We start from the raw sequence: 16,702 nt of genomic DNA on the forward strand, positions 1-16,702 counted from the left end.
CCCGGCATCTGTGCAGGACCGCCAGCACTTCACCTGACATCGCCATGAACTGTGTGTCTGGTATTAATGACACGGCAGGGGCGACACTGCGCCTACTATGTGCATTGCCCCTATCGCGTCATTACTACCAGACACAACTGCACAGCGCACAGCCATGTCAGGTGTAGTGCCGGCAATCAAGCAGCGCCAGAGGTCCTACACAGATGCCGTAGAAGAAGCCCAGGACCCAACGGCAAGTGGGCCCCTCTGATGGTCCAGGGCCATGTCTGTGACAGCCGGCGGCCCTGCACTGAGACATGCCTGAGGAGCTGCTGGACAGGACAGTTTTATGTGTTTATAAGATATGTACGTATGCCTGTATGCATGTGTCTGTGTGCATACCTGTGTGCCATATGAATGTGTGCGAATGTCTGCGTACCATGCTTGCGCGCATGTCTGCGTACCGTGCTTGCGCGCATGTCTGCGTACCGTGCTTGCGCACGTGTGCTGGCCCGGCCCCGTCACAGCTAGAAGACACTGCCCTGTGCGCGGCAGTGTCTGCTAGCATGACGTCATGCAATGCGCCCTGCACTGCTTCTGACCACCAGAGAGGAGCTGGACGACGGGAGCCGACCAGGGGGATGGTGAGTGGTGTTTGTGTGTGTGTGTCACAGTACGTGTCAGTGTGTGCAGATATCATTGTGTGATGTCTGTTTATAAGTATTTTTGTGTTTCAAATGTGTTTATGCGTGTATGTATTTGTCTTTGTATATGTCTGTATATGTCTGTGTGTGCGGCCTCCTGCTGTATCTGGGGGGGCGCCATGCGGCCTCCTGCTCTATCTGGGGGGGGGGGTGGGTGCCGTGCGGCCTCCGGCTGTATCTGGGGGGGTGGGCGCCGTGCGGCCTCCGGCTGTATCTGGGGGGGTGGGTGCCATGCGGCCTCCGGCTGTATCCGGGGGGCGCCGTGCGGCCTCTGGCTGTATCTGGGGGGGCGCCGTGCGGCCTCCGGCGGTATCTGGGGGGGGGGGGGCGTGTGGCCTCCGCCTGTATCTGAAGGGGGTGGGCGCCATACGGCCTCCGGGTGTATCTGGGGTGGGCGCCGTGCAGCCTCCGGCTGTATCTGGGGGGGGCACCGTGAGGCCTCTGGCTGTATCTGGGGGGGGCACCGTGAGGCCTCCGGCTGTATCTGGGGGGGCTGCCGTGCGGCCTCCGGCTGTATCAGGGGGCAGGGGGGGCTGCCGTGCGGCCTCCAGCTGTATCTGGGGGGGCGCCGTGCGGCCTCCGGCTGTATGTGGGGGGGGGGCGCCGTGCAGCCTCCGGCTGTGTATAGGAGGATTATGTGGAAGCTCATATTATACAGTATGAGACCCTACATACATAGGGGGATGTCAGCATGCTTAATTGTGCTCAATATTAAGTCATGCAATTAATTATAAAAACTAATTATTAATATATTAATATTGTGCAGAATTAATTTCACATGAACTATCACATGATCTATCAAAGGGGGATCATGTGACAAGTCACGTGATACATCAGGGGTGTGTGTGTGTAGGGGGGGCCCACGCCTTCTAAACTGCCCGGGGCCCTTGCTACTCTTAATCCACCCCTGGTCGCCATTCCTCGAACGCCAATTTGATCGCCAAAAGTTCCCTATTACCCACGTCATAATTTCTCTCAGCCAAAGACAATGATTCTTTCAGGAAGAAAAAGCCTGGAGGGAAGCCTCCGACCAGTTGGAAAAATCAGACCCCTTCTTTGTCATGTCAGTAAGATGTTTCACTACCACCGAGTAATTTTGGATGAATTTCCTGTAAAAATTAGTACAGCCCAGAAAACGTTGTAGAGCCTTCAGGTTCTTGGGACGTTCCCAGTAAAGGACTGCACGGATCTTCTCCGAATCCATCCAAAAACCTGAAGATGACAACAAGTACCCCAAAAACTGCACCTCTTGAACAGCAAAAACACGTTTTTCTAGTTTGGCATAAAGTTTGTTATCCCTTAATATCTGGAGCACCCTCTTAACATGCCCCCGATGGGTCTCAAAATCAGGTGAATAAACCAAAATATCGTTCAGATAGACCACCACAAACCTCCCCACCAAATGATGAAAATATAATTTATGAAATGCTGGAATACCGCAGGTGCATTGGTCAAACCAAAAGGCATAACCAGACTCAAAATGTCCTTCCGGGGTATTGAACACTGTCTTCCATTTGTCCCCCTCTCTGATTCTAACCAGATTGTAGGCTCCCCTTAAATCCAACTTGGAGAATACCTTAGCTCCCACAACCTGGCTGAACAAATGAGGAATCAGAGGAAGAGGGTATGGATCATGGATGGTAATTTGATTTAATTCCCGGAAATCTAAACAGGGACGTAGACCGCCATCTTTTTTCTTCACAAAGAAGAACCCTGCCGCCACAGGCGAAGAGGAGGATCTGATATGTTCCTTCTCCAGACTTTCTGCAATGAAAATGTTCATGGATTGTGTCTCAGGGCCAGAAAGATTATATAGTCTGGACTTTGGTAGTTTAGCTCCGGGGGTCAGGTTAATAGGACAGTCATAAGCACGATGAGGAGGCAAATCCTGACACCCCTTTTCAGAAAAAATGTCCTCAAAACCAGACAGAAAAGCAGGCAGTATCCCCGTAGAGACAGAAGCAATAGAAACATTCAGACAGTTCTCATGGCAGTAATCTCCCCATTCAGTAATCTCCCCGGCTTGCCAATCCACCACAAGCACAGCAAGCAAGACCATGAGTTTTCACAAACTCAGCATCAACCATGCTGACCCCGACTCCACTGTCAACAAACACAGAATTTTTTTCAGTTTTGCTCTCTAGCACCACCTCTGCTGTCAGGACAAAGCGGGAACTGCAGTTTGGCCACAAATGTACTCCTTGTTTATCCAACTCCAGACTACCGAGAGTTAAACGAGTCTCCTTTTGTTTAGAAATTGAAGGACAGGTCCAAACAAAGTGTTCCTTTTTTCTGCTTTGGAACCCACTTCTGGGTCTGAGGGATACCAGTTCTGGCCTTGAACAAATCAAATTTTTCACCTTAATCAACTCGGCTCGCAGTTCTCCTATTACTTCCTCCCAGTCAGTGCTGGCAGGCCTCTTTTTTGTTGGTGATTTAGGGTTCCCTCTTGGAGGTGGCACTGGAGGGTCTCCATGATGATCTTTGGACTGGCCACCGGGGGTCTCCAACTTCAGCTGACTAATTTTGGTGATTTTAGGAGCAGAGCGTTTCTTTAACTTCTGTTCGCTCTCTGACTCCAAACTAGCGGTCTTATTCATTTTTTCAATTAGGACTTCGTCCAAAATGCCAGGATCTTCTATGTACTGTTTCAGCTGCAACTTGATATCTTTGCTAATTAATCCCATTCCCAATGATCTCAAGAACTTCTTCTGGACTAGTCCAGCATCAAACTTCTCTTTCGCTTCTACATCTCTGGATGCAAACAACAGTTTATCCTTTAGTTCAATTGCTCTGAACAAGAAACTTTGGGGTGATTCATTATTTTTCTGTGAGAGGTTAATGAGTCGGTGGAACAATTCTGAAGTACTCTCTTCTTTATAGTGCCCTTTTAAAATCATCTTCAGCCGTTGCGAGGTCAATTGACTTTTCATTTCTAGCATACTATGGAGGTTCAGTCCTGGGCTGATCGCTTTCACCACCCCCTCAAAGATCTCATCTGGCTGGTAGCCTTTCTGTAAGCCTGCATCCATCTGGTGCAACAAGTTCCTATAAGACAGTCTCTCTTTCTGTACATGTGACACCCCAGGGGTCTGGTTGCCACAGTAATAGAGATATTATGTTTGAGAGCAAGTGGGAGGTTTCTCTGGTCAGGAGCCCTAAGCATGCAACACTGCCCGCCCAGACTTGGGAGGGGAGGAATCTGCCCTTATAAACTGGGTCTGGGGCGGGATTAAGTCAGTCAGAGCCTGGAGTAAAGTTCCAGACACAGGAAAAGATACATCAGGAGCTCTGTAGGAGCAGAGGCAGAAGGCCAGGGGCTGTGAGCAGAGATATAGCTCGCCCTGGCTGAAGTTACTAAAACCGGACACAGGAGTCCGAGGCTATGGGGGCTGATATATACCCAGCAGCAGAAACCAGCCGGCAGGGGATTCCAGGTCCTCTGGCCATAGAAGCCCGGAGGCTCAGTCACAAAGAAGGGACCAGCGCCGCCATCCAGGAGCGGAGGCTAACAGAAGGCCCCAAGTCACCAGCCATACGGGTGAGCACCACACGGTATACTCAGGGACGTGGGCTACTTGTAACCGCTGACAGCAAGGTAGCCAGGAAGAGTGCAGATAAACGGGGAGGCCTACAACTCCACCTGGCCAGGGAACTGCTGCTTGCTCGCAGACTGACCAGGCCCCTTATACTAGCCAGTACTCCCGGGAGGGTCTGCCTTGTACCATCAGTAAAGACCCTGAACTGCACCTCTCGTCTCTGTGATTCCTTGCCGCACCAGCACCATTAGCACTGGGACTCACACCATCACTCCCATCATCTCTCACATTAGCTGCCCTGAGGCAATACTTCTCCCAATTAATCGGGGCAGCCCAAAGGAAGGTAAAGTTCTGGCCACCTGGGAGGAAGAGGACTGTCAGAGAAATACTAGCCCGGCTGAAAGACACATTTGATACCCGCACCTCAGCCGAAATAAAGCTCAGATTTTACGGGTGTAAACAGCGGGCACATGAGAGTATAAGAGACTATGCTCTAAACCTACAAGAGGCCCTGAGAGCCATTAAGCAGGCAGACCCTGACAGCGTGGGAAATGAAGATAAGCTGTTGACTGAACAATTTATTGAGGGTCTACTGTGCAATGCCCACTGAACCCAGTTGCGGGCAATGGCCTTACAGGACCCTGACCTGGACTTTGCACAGTTCAAGGACAGAGCCATCCGGGTGCTCCGAGAACCGGCACCAGGTGGCGCTGTGACCCACAGGCGCCCTGCTATCACTTACCACCAGGAGACGGCGCCCTTGTCTGCAGGGCCTGTGGGAGCTGATGCGCAGGCTTTAAACAGTGACCCGGCTACAGACCTGCACCATCAGGTCCAAGAGCTGACTAAGAGAGTTGCCGCGCTAACCAGAACTGTGCAGTCTTTACAGGTCTCTTCTCCAGGAAAGATCCAGCTGGCATCCGGACCGGAGGACGTCCCGTGGCGCCGACTGAGGAGGACCCCACCGGCCAGAGGAAGACCCAGCAACAGATACAACGAGGACGGACGACCCATCTGCCGCCGCTGCAATCAACCCGGACATGTGGCAAGGTACTGTCATTTAAACGGGCACAACCTGGGGTAGAGGGCCAACCCCCAGGCATAAGACCATCAGGCCCATCAAACTGGCGTGATAAATACGTAGGGGGACGTCCAATCTTGCCTGTGGTACTGGATGGCATTCCTATGAGTGCCCTACTAGACACTGGGTCACAGGTGACCACCATCCCGTACGTGCTCTTTAAACAGTACTGGAATGACTCGGACATAACCCGCTACCCAGATGACGACCTGAGTATCATCGCCAGCAATGGTCAGCCCGTGCCGCAGGTGGGATTCAAAGAGGTGACCATTAAGATCGGTAAAGTCGAACTGGCGGCACAAGGACTGATTATAGTGGACATAGACCGTCATGAGAGTCACTCTAGAATAACCTTGGGAACTAATGTGATTGAAAATTGTCTTGCAGAGGTGATTCTCATTTTACAGCAGGTTGCCAAGAACGCCAGTTCCGGCCAGCAGCGTGTGCTCCAAAAAGAGATCCGGGCACTGATGAAGCGGCAACAGGTGGAACTATCTGGTGGTGAGATAGGTAGCGTGAGAATGTGTGACCCGTTCCCTATTGCCATGCCCCCAAAAAGTGAGATGATGATTTGGTGCCGGGCAGCTATTGGTCTAAGAGGTAGAGACTACCAAGCAATGGTAGAACCCGTCTACTCAGACAGTAGGCCCAACATTTTGACAGCACGGGGGGTGGTCGATGTACGCCATGGGAGGGTGCCCGTTCGCATCATAAATATCGGGGAGAGAGAAGTACACCTGACCCGGTATGCCACGCTAGCCAAATTGTTCACCATCAACCAGAACTCTGTACAGGCCGTGGAACCCTTGCCTCCATCTCAACCAGAGGAAGGTAACGGCTCTAAGAAACCAATGGAGGACTGGTGTCAGCAACTGCATTTGGGTACTGACTCCACTCCCTCACACCAGAAACAGGGAGTCTATTGGGTGGTTCGAGAGTACGAGAGAGTGTTTAGTAAACACCCGCTAGACTTCGGGCGAGTAAAGGGGGTAGAACACCACATCCCCACGGGAGACCATCCTCCCATAAAGGAGAGATACTGACCCGTACCCCCGGCACACTACCAACACGCCAAGGGGATGCTTAGAGACATGAAGGAGGCTGGGGTAATCAGGGACAGCTGTAGCCCCTGGGCAGCTCCACTAGTCTTAGTGAAAAAGAAAGACAACACCATGAGAATGTGTGTAGACTACAGGAAGGTCAACCGTATCACACACAAAGATGCGTACCCGTTACCAAGGATAGAAGAGTCCTTAGCTGCATTAAAATCTGCTAACTTCTTCTCTACTTTGGATCTCACTAGCGGGTACTGGCAGGTTCCTGTAGCAGAGGCGGACTGGGAGAAGACCGCATTCACCACCCCGATGGGTCTCAGCGAATTTAACTGTATGCCGTTCGGGCTCTGCAACGCACCAGGAACCTTCCAACGGTTGATGGAATGCTGTCTGGGACACCGGAACTTCGAGACGGTCCTGTTATACCTGGACGATGTCATCGTCTATTCCAAGACCTACGAGGACCACCTGAAACACCTGGCAGAAGTGTTCGAAGCTCTGGCAAACTACGGCCTAAAGGTGAAACCCTCCAAGTGTCACCTCCTGAAACCAAAGATGCAATACCTGGGACACGTGGTGAGTGCTGACGGAGTGGGTCCTGACCCTGATAAGATCACCGTGATTAAGGACTGGCCAAGACCCTCCAGCATAAAGGAAGTGCGGCAGTTCCTCGGGTTGGTAGGCTACTACCGAAGATTCATTCCCGGTTTCACCAAAATGGCAGCCCCTATGCAGGACCTCCTGATAGGTCAATCTCGGAAAGCCAAAAACCAGAAGCCGCCCTTTAGGTGGGAAAAGCTGGAAGAGGAGTCCTTCTGCCAGCTGAAGATGGCCCTCACGGGGGATGAAATCCTGGCATATCCAGACTACAGCCAGCCCTTTATCCTCCAAACGGACGCAAGCAACATCGGGCTAGGAGCCGTACTGTCCCAGATCCAGCAAGGGAAAGAACGGGTAATCGCTTACGCCAGCTGAAAGCTAAGGCCCACAGAGAGGAACCCTGAGAATTATAGCTCATTCAAGCTGGAGTTCCTGGCAGTAGTGTGGGCAGTGACCGAACGTTTCAAGCATTACCTTGCCTCCTCCAAATTCACCGTGTACACGGATAACAACCCGTTGACACACCTGGACACTGCAAGGCTCGGTGCCCTGGAACAGAGATGGATGGCCCGCCTGTCCAACTTTGAATTCACCATCAAATACCGGGCAGGACGCTCAAATGCCAACGCGGATGCCCTGTCTAGAATGCCGAACTTACCGGACGTAGGGGAAGATCCAGAAGATCTGGAAGAAGTTGAGTTCCCTGCGTTCCACCGTCATGGGATTACCCTGTATTCCCACCGTGTGAAGGACAGGCGCTCTGTGACGTTCAATCCCTTGCCCCACTACGACTGGGCGGAGACGCAAGACAGTGATCCCGCAGTCCATTTGGTGAAGGAAATGCTGACCCTGGCCGATGCCCGTCTTGACCCAGATGCTCCGGAGGAGACCAAGCAACTGTGGAAGGAGAAAAGTAAGCTGTTCCTCTACAGGGAGAAGCTGTGCCGGAGAATGGTTAACTCTCGAACACATGAGTTGACCTGGCAGGTAGTGGTCCCAAGATGAGACGCGGCTATGGTTCTGGAGGCATACCACAACGGAGCAGGGCATTTCGGATGGAAGAAGCTGGAGTTCTTGTTGCGTGAACGGTTCTACTGGGTAGGCATGAGAGGAGCCATCGAGAGCTGGTGCAGAGACTGTGGCCCGTGCCACCTGAGAAGAAAAGACCAAGCCAGCCAGAAGACTCCCCTGCAGCCCATCATCACCAGACAGCCACTGGAACTGGTAGCCCTGGACCATGTGAAACTGGCTCCAAGCAGATCTGGGTATGTCTACGCCCTCACAATCGTAGATCATTACTCCCGGTTCCTGGTGGTGGTCCCGGTCAAGGACTTAACGTCTCAAACAGCAGCTAGAGCCTTCCAGCAGCACTTCTGCCGTCCACACGGGTACCCGGACCAAGTGTTGACAGACCAAGGACCAGCCTTCGAAGCGGAGGTCTTCCAGGAGTTCTGCAACCTGTATGGCTGCAAGAAGATAAGAACAACGCCCTATCACCCTCAAACCAATGGACTCTGCGAGAAGATGAACCAGGTGGTGATAGATCTGCTAAAAACATTGCCCCTGGAAGAACGCAGTCTGTGGCTTGAGAAACTGCCCGATCTGGTGGACCTGTATAACCACATCCCTGTAGGTTCCACCAACTGTACCCCGGCTTACCTAATGATAGCAAGACCTGGTAAGCTGCCTATTGACCTGGATATGGGAGTCCTGACGCCTGAGAACACCTCGCCAGAGGCAGACTGGGATACAGAACGGCAGCAGCAGTATCGGAAAGTACAGGAGAGCGTCGAGCGAAGTCTGTCTCAAGCTAGAGAAAGGCAAGAGAAGGCTTATAACCAGTATGCTCCCGCTGTTCCCCTGGTACCTGGAGAGCAGGTCTTGAAGAGGAAGAGGCGGCTCCACAAGTTGGACGACCAGTGGGAGAAGGACCCGTACACCGTACTGCCATCAAGCCATGAGAACCCAAAAATCTGCATAATCAGTAAGGATGGAGGAGAAACCACAGCCATTGTCTCCAGAGACCACCTGAAGAAGTGTCCCGAGCAGCTGCAAAGCCCTGAAGAAGATCAAGGAAACCCTCAACCCGCAGAGGAAAGGGAAGAAATGATCAGTACAGTACTCGGAGACTTCCCCCGGTCTTGGACACAAGAAAACGGCGCTGTCGTGGTACCCGTCCTCACCTTTCTCCAGCCAGCCCCGCAAGTGCCTACAGAGGAACCGGTAGAGCTGGAAGAGCAGCCGGCCCAAGGGGCAGAAGAGTCCACACCAGCAGTACAGGAGGATCAACCCTCTGCTAGTAGTGAGCCTGCCGTGCCCCTAGTGAGCCAAAGAGTGCGCAGACAGCTGCCCAGCTTACCCATAACACCTCCTACACCCTGTAGTGCAGAACCAGTTAGTGAGCTCCGTAGGTCCACTAGAGTCACTAGAGGTCAGATGCCCGCTCGCTGGAGAATCTAAACTAATGCACTGTGAATTTATCTGCTAACTGTTTATGGTTTATGTTTGTTGCCTGTTATTAATTATGTTTCTCAGTTACCCTGCAGATTTTTATGGACTAACAGGTTATGGACGCTGGATAACCGGAACAGTTTTGTAGATAGTTGCACCTTGGTGCCTCTTGCGAAGACGGCCGCGGAAGAGAAAACCTGTCTGGCGTGGCCTCCTTGCGGCCCAAAGTAGTTAGTCTACCCTTGCAGCCACGCCCAAGGCCAACGCAAGGGGTTTGCTTTGGACAGGTCCCCTACTTCGCTTAAAGTTTCACCTTGGGTGACATGGACACCCTCTTGTTTCAAAAACTTCACCTTGGGTGATATGGACACCCGGTTGCGGACACGCCGTGACCTTTAAAGAACTAAAGCTTCTTGTAAATATGTTATCGTATTATTGTTTATACCCTGTTATTATGTTTTAAAAATGTGTTTAGTCCCGGAGTACTAAAATTTACTAGGGGGGAATGTGACACCTGTAGCGCCGGCGTCCCTGCCCTCTGCTAGGCAGGGACGCTGTTCCCCTCTCCTCTCTGCTCCGTGCCCAGCGTCCTTCTCCCGCTCTGCTGGCAGCGCGCGCTCCTTCCCGGCCACTGTGCTTAGGGCGCGCGCGCTCTCCCTCCCTCTTAAAGGGGCCGCGCGCGCCGTCCTAAGGAGTCCCCGGCCAATGGCCGGAGGACTTCACCATATATAAGGCACCTCCTCCAAAATGGAGGTGCCCGAGCAATGTTGTTGCACTGTTCACTACTCTGCTTCAGCCCTCAGGTCCCGTTGCCAGTTACCTGCCAGATACCTGCCAGATTCCTGCCAGCTTGCTGTCTTATTCCTGCCTGATATTCTGCTATCTGCCTGCTAGCCTGAGGTCCGACGGTCTGCCGTACAACTCCTGTCAGTCTGTCTAAGGACCAGCTTGCCCGCTCACCTGGGAGCGCACATCAGCTACCTGCCTGCTTGCCTGAGGTCCGACGGTCTGCCTTCCAACTCCTGTCAGTCTGTCTATGGACCAGCTTGCCCGCACACCTGGGAGCGCACATCTGCTACCTGCCTGCTAGCCTACCTGGAGGCTCCGCCGTCACGTGCTGTGACCACCTGCCTGTCCAGTGACTCCTGCCCGCTCACCTGGGAGCGCTCATCTGCTGCCTGTCTGCTAGCCTACCTGGAGGCTCTGCCGTCACGTGCTGTGACCACCCGCCTGTCCAGAGACTTCTGCCCGCTCACCTGGGAGCGCTCATCTGCCGCCTGTCTGTTGATCTTCCTGGAGGCTCCGCCGTCACATGCTGTGACCACCCGTTTATCCAGAGACTCTCGCCTGCTCACCTGGGAGCTCACGTCTACCATCAGCCGCCACAGGTCGTACCAACCCTTTACCCAGAGACTGCCCCGGTCACTTGCCGTGACCATCTGCCCGTTCATCCAGAGACTGCCCCGGTCACTTGCCGTGACCTCCTGCCCGTTCTTCCAGAGACTGTCCCGGTCACCTGCTGTGACTGCCTGCCTGGTCGCCACCCGCTCCCTTACAAGGACCGCCCCCTTGTATAGTAGCTCAGAGGTTCCGCCTCCCAGACCCGTTACAACACCCCAGGGGTCTGGTTGCCACAGTAATAGAGATATTATGTCTGAGAGCAAGTGGGAGGTTTCTCTGGTCAGGAGCCCTAAGCATGCAACACTGCCCGCCCAGACCTGGGAGGGGAGGAATCTGCCCTTATAAACTGGGTCTGGGGCGGGATTAAGTCAGTCAGAGCCTGGAGTAAAGTTCCAGACACAGGAAAAGATACATCAGGAGCTCTGTAGGAGCAGAGGCAGAAGGCCAGGGGCTGTGAGCAGAGATATAGCTCGCCCTGGCTGAAGTTACTAAAACCGGACACAGGAGTCCGAGGCTGTGGGGGCTGATTTATACCCAGCAGCAGAAACCAGCCGGCAGGGGATTCCAGGTCCTCTGGCCATAGAAGCCCGGAGGCTCAGTCACAAAGAAGGGACCAGCGCCGCCATCCAGGAGCGGAGGCTAACAGAAGGTCCCAAGTCACCAGCCATACGGGTGAGCACCACACGGTATACTCAGGGACGTGGGCTACTTGTAACCGTTGACAGCAAGGTAGCCAGGAAGAGTGCAGATAAACGGGGAGGCCTACAACTCCACCTGGCCAGGGAAACTCCTGCTTGCTCGCAGACTGACCAGGCCCCTTATACTAGCCAGTACTCCCAGAAGGGTCTGCCTTGTACCATCAGTAAAGACCCTGAACTGCACCTCACGTCTCTGTGATTCCTTGCCGCACCAGCACCATTAGCACTGGGACCCTCACACCATCACTCCCATCATCTCTCACATTAGCTGCCCTGAGGCAATACTTCTCCCGTGGGGAGTTATCCCATACTCGGCTGCGCAAACAACATCAGCCTCAGCGGTCGGCAGCGCAGCGGCGGTCCCCACTGACTGCAATCCACGGGTGGCGTAGTCGGACATTTGCTATACATTAAGACTGCCACTGGTTTGACCACCCTGGGCACGGACCGGGTCACCGCCACACGGAGTCTACAACCCCCAGCATTCTACAACAGGCCCGGTTCCGGGTTCCCCTGCACAACACAGGCCCAGGGGGCGCGTCATACACACTCTTCAATCTGTCCCAGGATCTTGAATTCTTTCCTTATGGTGATTTGTGGTGTTAGAGAGGACTGTCTCCCTGATTTATCTAACCCGAGCAGGTTAAATGTCCTGTCTGAGTCTATCACCTGTTCAGAGGTTTTAGTCGATTCCTGCAGCGCTGTTGTTAGGGCTTTGAATTGTTCTTTCAATTCCTGTCTGTGGACAGAGATTCCTGCTTTTGGTAATTGGTGCCACCCCTCCATCCTCCAACTTCAACCTGGTTAGAAACTGTGTTAGTTCCTGGAGGAATGTCCCCATGATGTCTTCAGCTTCTTTCTCCCCCAGCTCATCCATTTTTGCATTAATGGCAGCAAACAGTTGCCTGCGGTTGTGTGCTTTGGAAATCTGTTCAACTGACATCTTTATATGTTCTGCTACTGTTCTCAATTCTTCACAGGTTAACTGAAGAAGCAGCTCACTAATTCTGTCCATTTGTATTTCCACATCCATTGCAGCTTGTGAGTTTTTCTTTAGGGCTGCTCTCCTTCAACTGGTGTAGCAGAGTTGAGTTGAGGTGCTCTGCTGCTGTGCTTTTCCAGACACTTTTCCTCTTCTCCCTCTACATGCTAATTCCTGCATAGGATTCCCCGTACGGGCCACCAATGTTACACGCACGCCGCTAGGTTCAAATAGGAGCGAGACAGGTTATATGAATTCTTTGGAATCCTGGGGGAACCATTACTCAGGGCGACCATCGACAATGTGCTGCAGCTTCTCTGCACACATGGATATTGACCCTCAGGCACAGACACGTAGGTTGTTTCACTTGCTGACCAGACACACTCGACAGTGAGATGGAGGCTGGGAGGGTTTGCTGAGGGCGATGATCCCTGTGACACCATTTCTTCCAGTCCTTATCTTTCTGTCTGAAAATACTCTACACTGCTAGTTCAGGAACTCTACCTGACTTGTGCTTAGCTTCACTCCTGACTTGAATCCTTTTCACTTGCAGGGACGCTTCTGTGAGATACAGAACACACACACCACCTTTCTCTTTGGCTCCAGCCAGACAGTAAACAACTTCCCCACAATCCCCTTGGGGCTCTGTTAAAACACTCCCCTTCTCCTGTGACTGTGTTAACCCCGCTAGTTGCTGGATGCTTCTGGAGCACAACACTTCCTGTCTCATGTGCTTGTGCTACTTCCAATAGTTGCTGAATGCTCCCAAAGAAACAGCACCACTTCTGCTTGTCACACTCTGCAACAGCACCACTTCTGCATGTCACACTCTGCAACAGCACTACTTCTGCATGTCACATATACATACCTGCATGGCCCATAGTAGAGATTTGATTGCAGAGCTATGTGTTTTTATCAACTTGGTTTTGCACAGGCTTGGCTTTCCCCGGATGCCAAGAAATCCCCGCTTATCTGTTTTTTATTCCCTGAAATCCCCGCCTATGTTCTTATTTACCATATCCCCCCCCCCCCTCCTCTGCACGTCACATAGAGCGCGCTTTGCTTCATCCCGGCCCGTCTCTCTGTGCACTGCGCCGCAGGTTTCTCTTGCACAGGCTCCGGGGAGTCAGCTCTTGGCTTCTCTGGAGGAGTGTTTTGTCCTCCCTGCTTCCTGCTTATGATTTGTCAGTGTCATACAGGGGAGAAAAATTAGAGTCCCCAGAGAAGAATCTCTTTTAACCACCTTTTGGCCTTAGTGAAAACTAGAATTTAAACTTTATTAGCCAATATCTCTGTAATGAAAATGAGAAAAAAATAAAATATATATTTTATTCAGCGCTGCAGTCACACCTTGTTCAAAACTATTTCTTGTTTTGGAAGTGACGGTCTGTTTCTTCTGTTTCTATGCATTAGATTTGACTGCGCACTCCGCCTCTAGGCCACAGGCGATTTTAATTACAGCAGGATCTTATTATACCACACACAAGCAGACATAGTCTCTTAGAGAGGTATTCATATTGATAGGGTCCTGGTATTTTGAGAAATGCCTTACCATGGCTACCAGGTATACATGAATTGGCCAATTTATGCGCCAAGATTTCTCATTTATTTCTATTTTCTACAGCAGTAATGCTATTCAAATTTCATATATTTCCTGTTCGCATACTTAGCGTTGCAGTGTGCTACTTTGTTTGTTAGATGTATATGGAGAAGGCTGCCCCTAGTAAGCACCTGTTCACACCTATTTCTTGTTTTGGAAGTGCTGGCCAGTTTTTTCTGTTTCTATGTATAAGCTTTGACTGCGCACTCCGCCTCTATGCCACAGGCGATTTTAATTGCAGCAGGATCTTATTGTCCCACACACAAGCAGACATAGTCACTTAGAGAGGAGTTCACATTGATAGGGTCCTGGTATTTTGAGAGATGCCTTACCGTGGCAACCAGGTATACATGAATTGGCCAATTTATGCGCTAAGATTTCTCATTTATTTCCAGTTTCTACAGCAGTAATGCTATTCAAACTTCATATATTTCATGTTTGCATACTTAGCGTTACATTTAGCGTTACAAATTGCAAGATGTTAAAACACACTTCTTAACCTTTATGCCACACACAGGTTACTGTCCAGCTGCTCTGATCCTGGAGACTCCTCAGCGCTCACAGACACAGAGCAGTCTGCAGAATCTCCTCTCCTATACTAAAGGGGCCGCACATAGCATGAGAAGAGGTGCCGGAGAGAGAAGCAGCCGTAGCTCCGCCCTCACAGAACGTACTGCTGCTGGCGCCACACACCGGAGAAGGACGCTGTGCTAACTGCAGGAGCTGTCAGGGACTGAAGAGGTCTCTGTCTCTCAATAGGGGCCCACTAGGGATTTCACCGGTACCCCGCCGGGTCAGTCCGACCCTGACTAGAGGACTGGTAAACCTTCTGACATGTAGTCCTCCATATTCATGAGCTCTGTATAACCCCACCCCCACCACTGATGGACAGTTCTCTGCCTATGCACAGTGTACACAGAAAGCTGCCAATCATGTGGGCTGAATTAAAAAGAGATCAGCATTCAGAGAGCTAGATGAGCTGCAGCAGATAAAACTGTGATTCTGTAAAACCTGCGACAAGCAGCCCAGTAAGTGATACATCTGTAGAATCAGGGTCTTTGTTTCTACATCATGCTGCTCTCAGATAGGGTATCAAAAAACCTGGCTACGGATTCCTTTTAACACTTGGACCTGATTAGTACACCAATTAGCATTGACAGTTATTTTGAGTTATTATGCACATGTGCCACCTAGTGGGTATTAGCTGTAATTATATTGTTTAAAGTTTACAAGATTACACTACCCAAAAATTCACCTACCAGTTGAGATGAGAGAGAAGCTAAAGAAATAAATGTATTATATTCGTGGTTTTCTGACATGTTCACTTAGGCTTTCCTAATGTTACTGTGTGTTTATAATGCTCCACTCCAAAGACAATCAGAAATGATTGGTAGTGTAGCATGTTGATGCTTGTACCAATGAACAAGATTGCAAGAAAAAAAAAACCCTCAAACTTTAGCACAATTCTGTTACTGTACTATTTATAATTTGTGAACTTGAAACAATTTTCTTATATATCTTTAATTTCAAATTAAAGAAATATAACAGAATTATTTCAAGGGGTGGTCCAGGTTTGGGATGAAAGTCTGCAGTTACTCTATGTGACTGCAAACTTCTGAATCTGTACAGTGTGCTATCAGTATTCTCTGGTGCCAATGTAACCGCAAGCATGAGATTTACGTACATGTGGTCACGTGCCGACTAGACGTACTCGGTCATCGCTCAATTCTCTTGCATTTAACGAGGCTGTGCAAGTCTAGTGGGAATGTGGCCGGAAGTATGCAAATCGCATACTTGCGATCATGTAATTGTCCACTCTCGTTGCAGCACCAGAGAATCCTGACAGTGTGAGGAGTCATCTGGGCATTTTTATCTGTCACACAAATTCATTTTCAGCTGCTTGCAAATTTCTGTTCACTTCCCCATCCACTACAAAAGATAATCCCTACTAATTACCCCACAAAGGTGGAGTCTCCTTATTGGCCAACGAATATTAGAAAGTCAGGAAAAAGAAGAGTCTGCTCACGCAGCAGGCAAACCTTCTGGATGGAGTACATATTACATAGCATAGCTGTATTGTTCCACTGTGAGAGTGAACAAACTAGATTGATGCACTAAACACATAATCAGGATCAGTAACATTAAAGGAAGCAGCAGAAGAAGTCATTTCCAACTTCATCAAAATGACACTTTAATATCCAACCAAGGAACATACAGCAAGTAACTCTCTTCTTATTGCAATGAAATGGACTGGGCCTTCCCCAGAAGAGAATATGCACAGGTTACCAACAGGGCTAACATAGACAATTTAAGGGCAATATAATATAAGACAAGCAGCGCTTTGGACACAGTATACTTTATGCTGTGTTCAAAGCCCTGCGTTTATTGAACGCAGGTGAATCCGCATGTGTTCACTGAAGCATGCGGATTCACCGCATTCAATACATTGTACTCAGGCTTGGACTGGCCCACAAGAGCACAGGAGAATCCTCCGGGGGGCCCCTGTGCAAGAGTGCCCACCATCCTCTTATATGAGCAGCACTTGGCACAATATACTTGACTCACTATGTACAGACAAAGGCAGAATCTTATTCATTTACCAATCTACCCCG

The 16,702-nt window shown here is 50.8% G+C and overlaps 1 long non-coding RNA gene across 1 annotated transcript in view; it reads right to left on the reverse strand.

Annotated features, from left to right (window-relative positions):
* The window catches only part of LOC141250703 (uncharacterized), a 177,542-nt gene that overhangs the window by 46,168 nt on the left and 114,672 nt on the right, over positions 1-16,702 (reverse strand). The window lies entirely within an intron of this gene.

This window comes from Phyllobates terribilis, unplaced genomic scaffold (assembly GCF_046119375.1).
Source record: "Phyllobates terribilis strain yellow unplaced genomic scaffold, ASM4611937v1 Scaffold_2__4_contigs__length_985480577, whole genome shotgun sequence".
NCBI lineage: Eukaryota > Metazoa > Chordata > Amphibia > Anura > Dendrobatidae > Phyllobates > Phyllobates terribilis.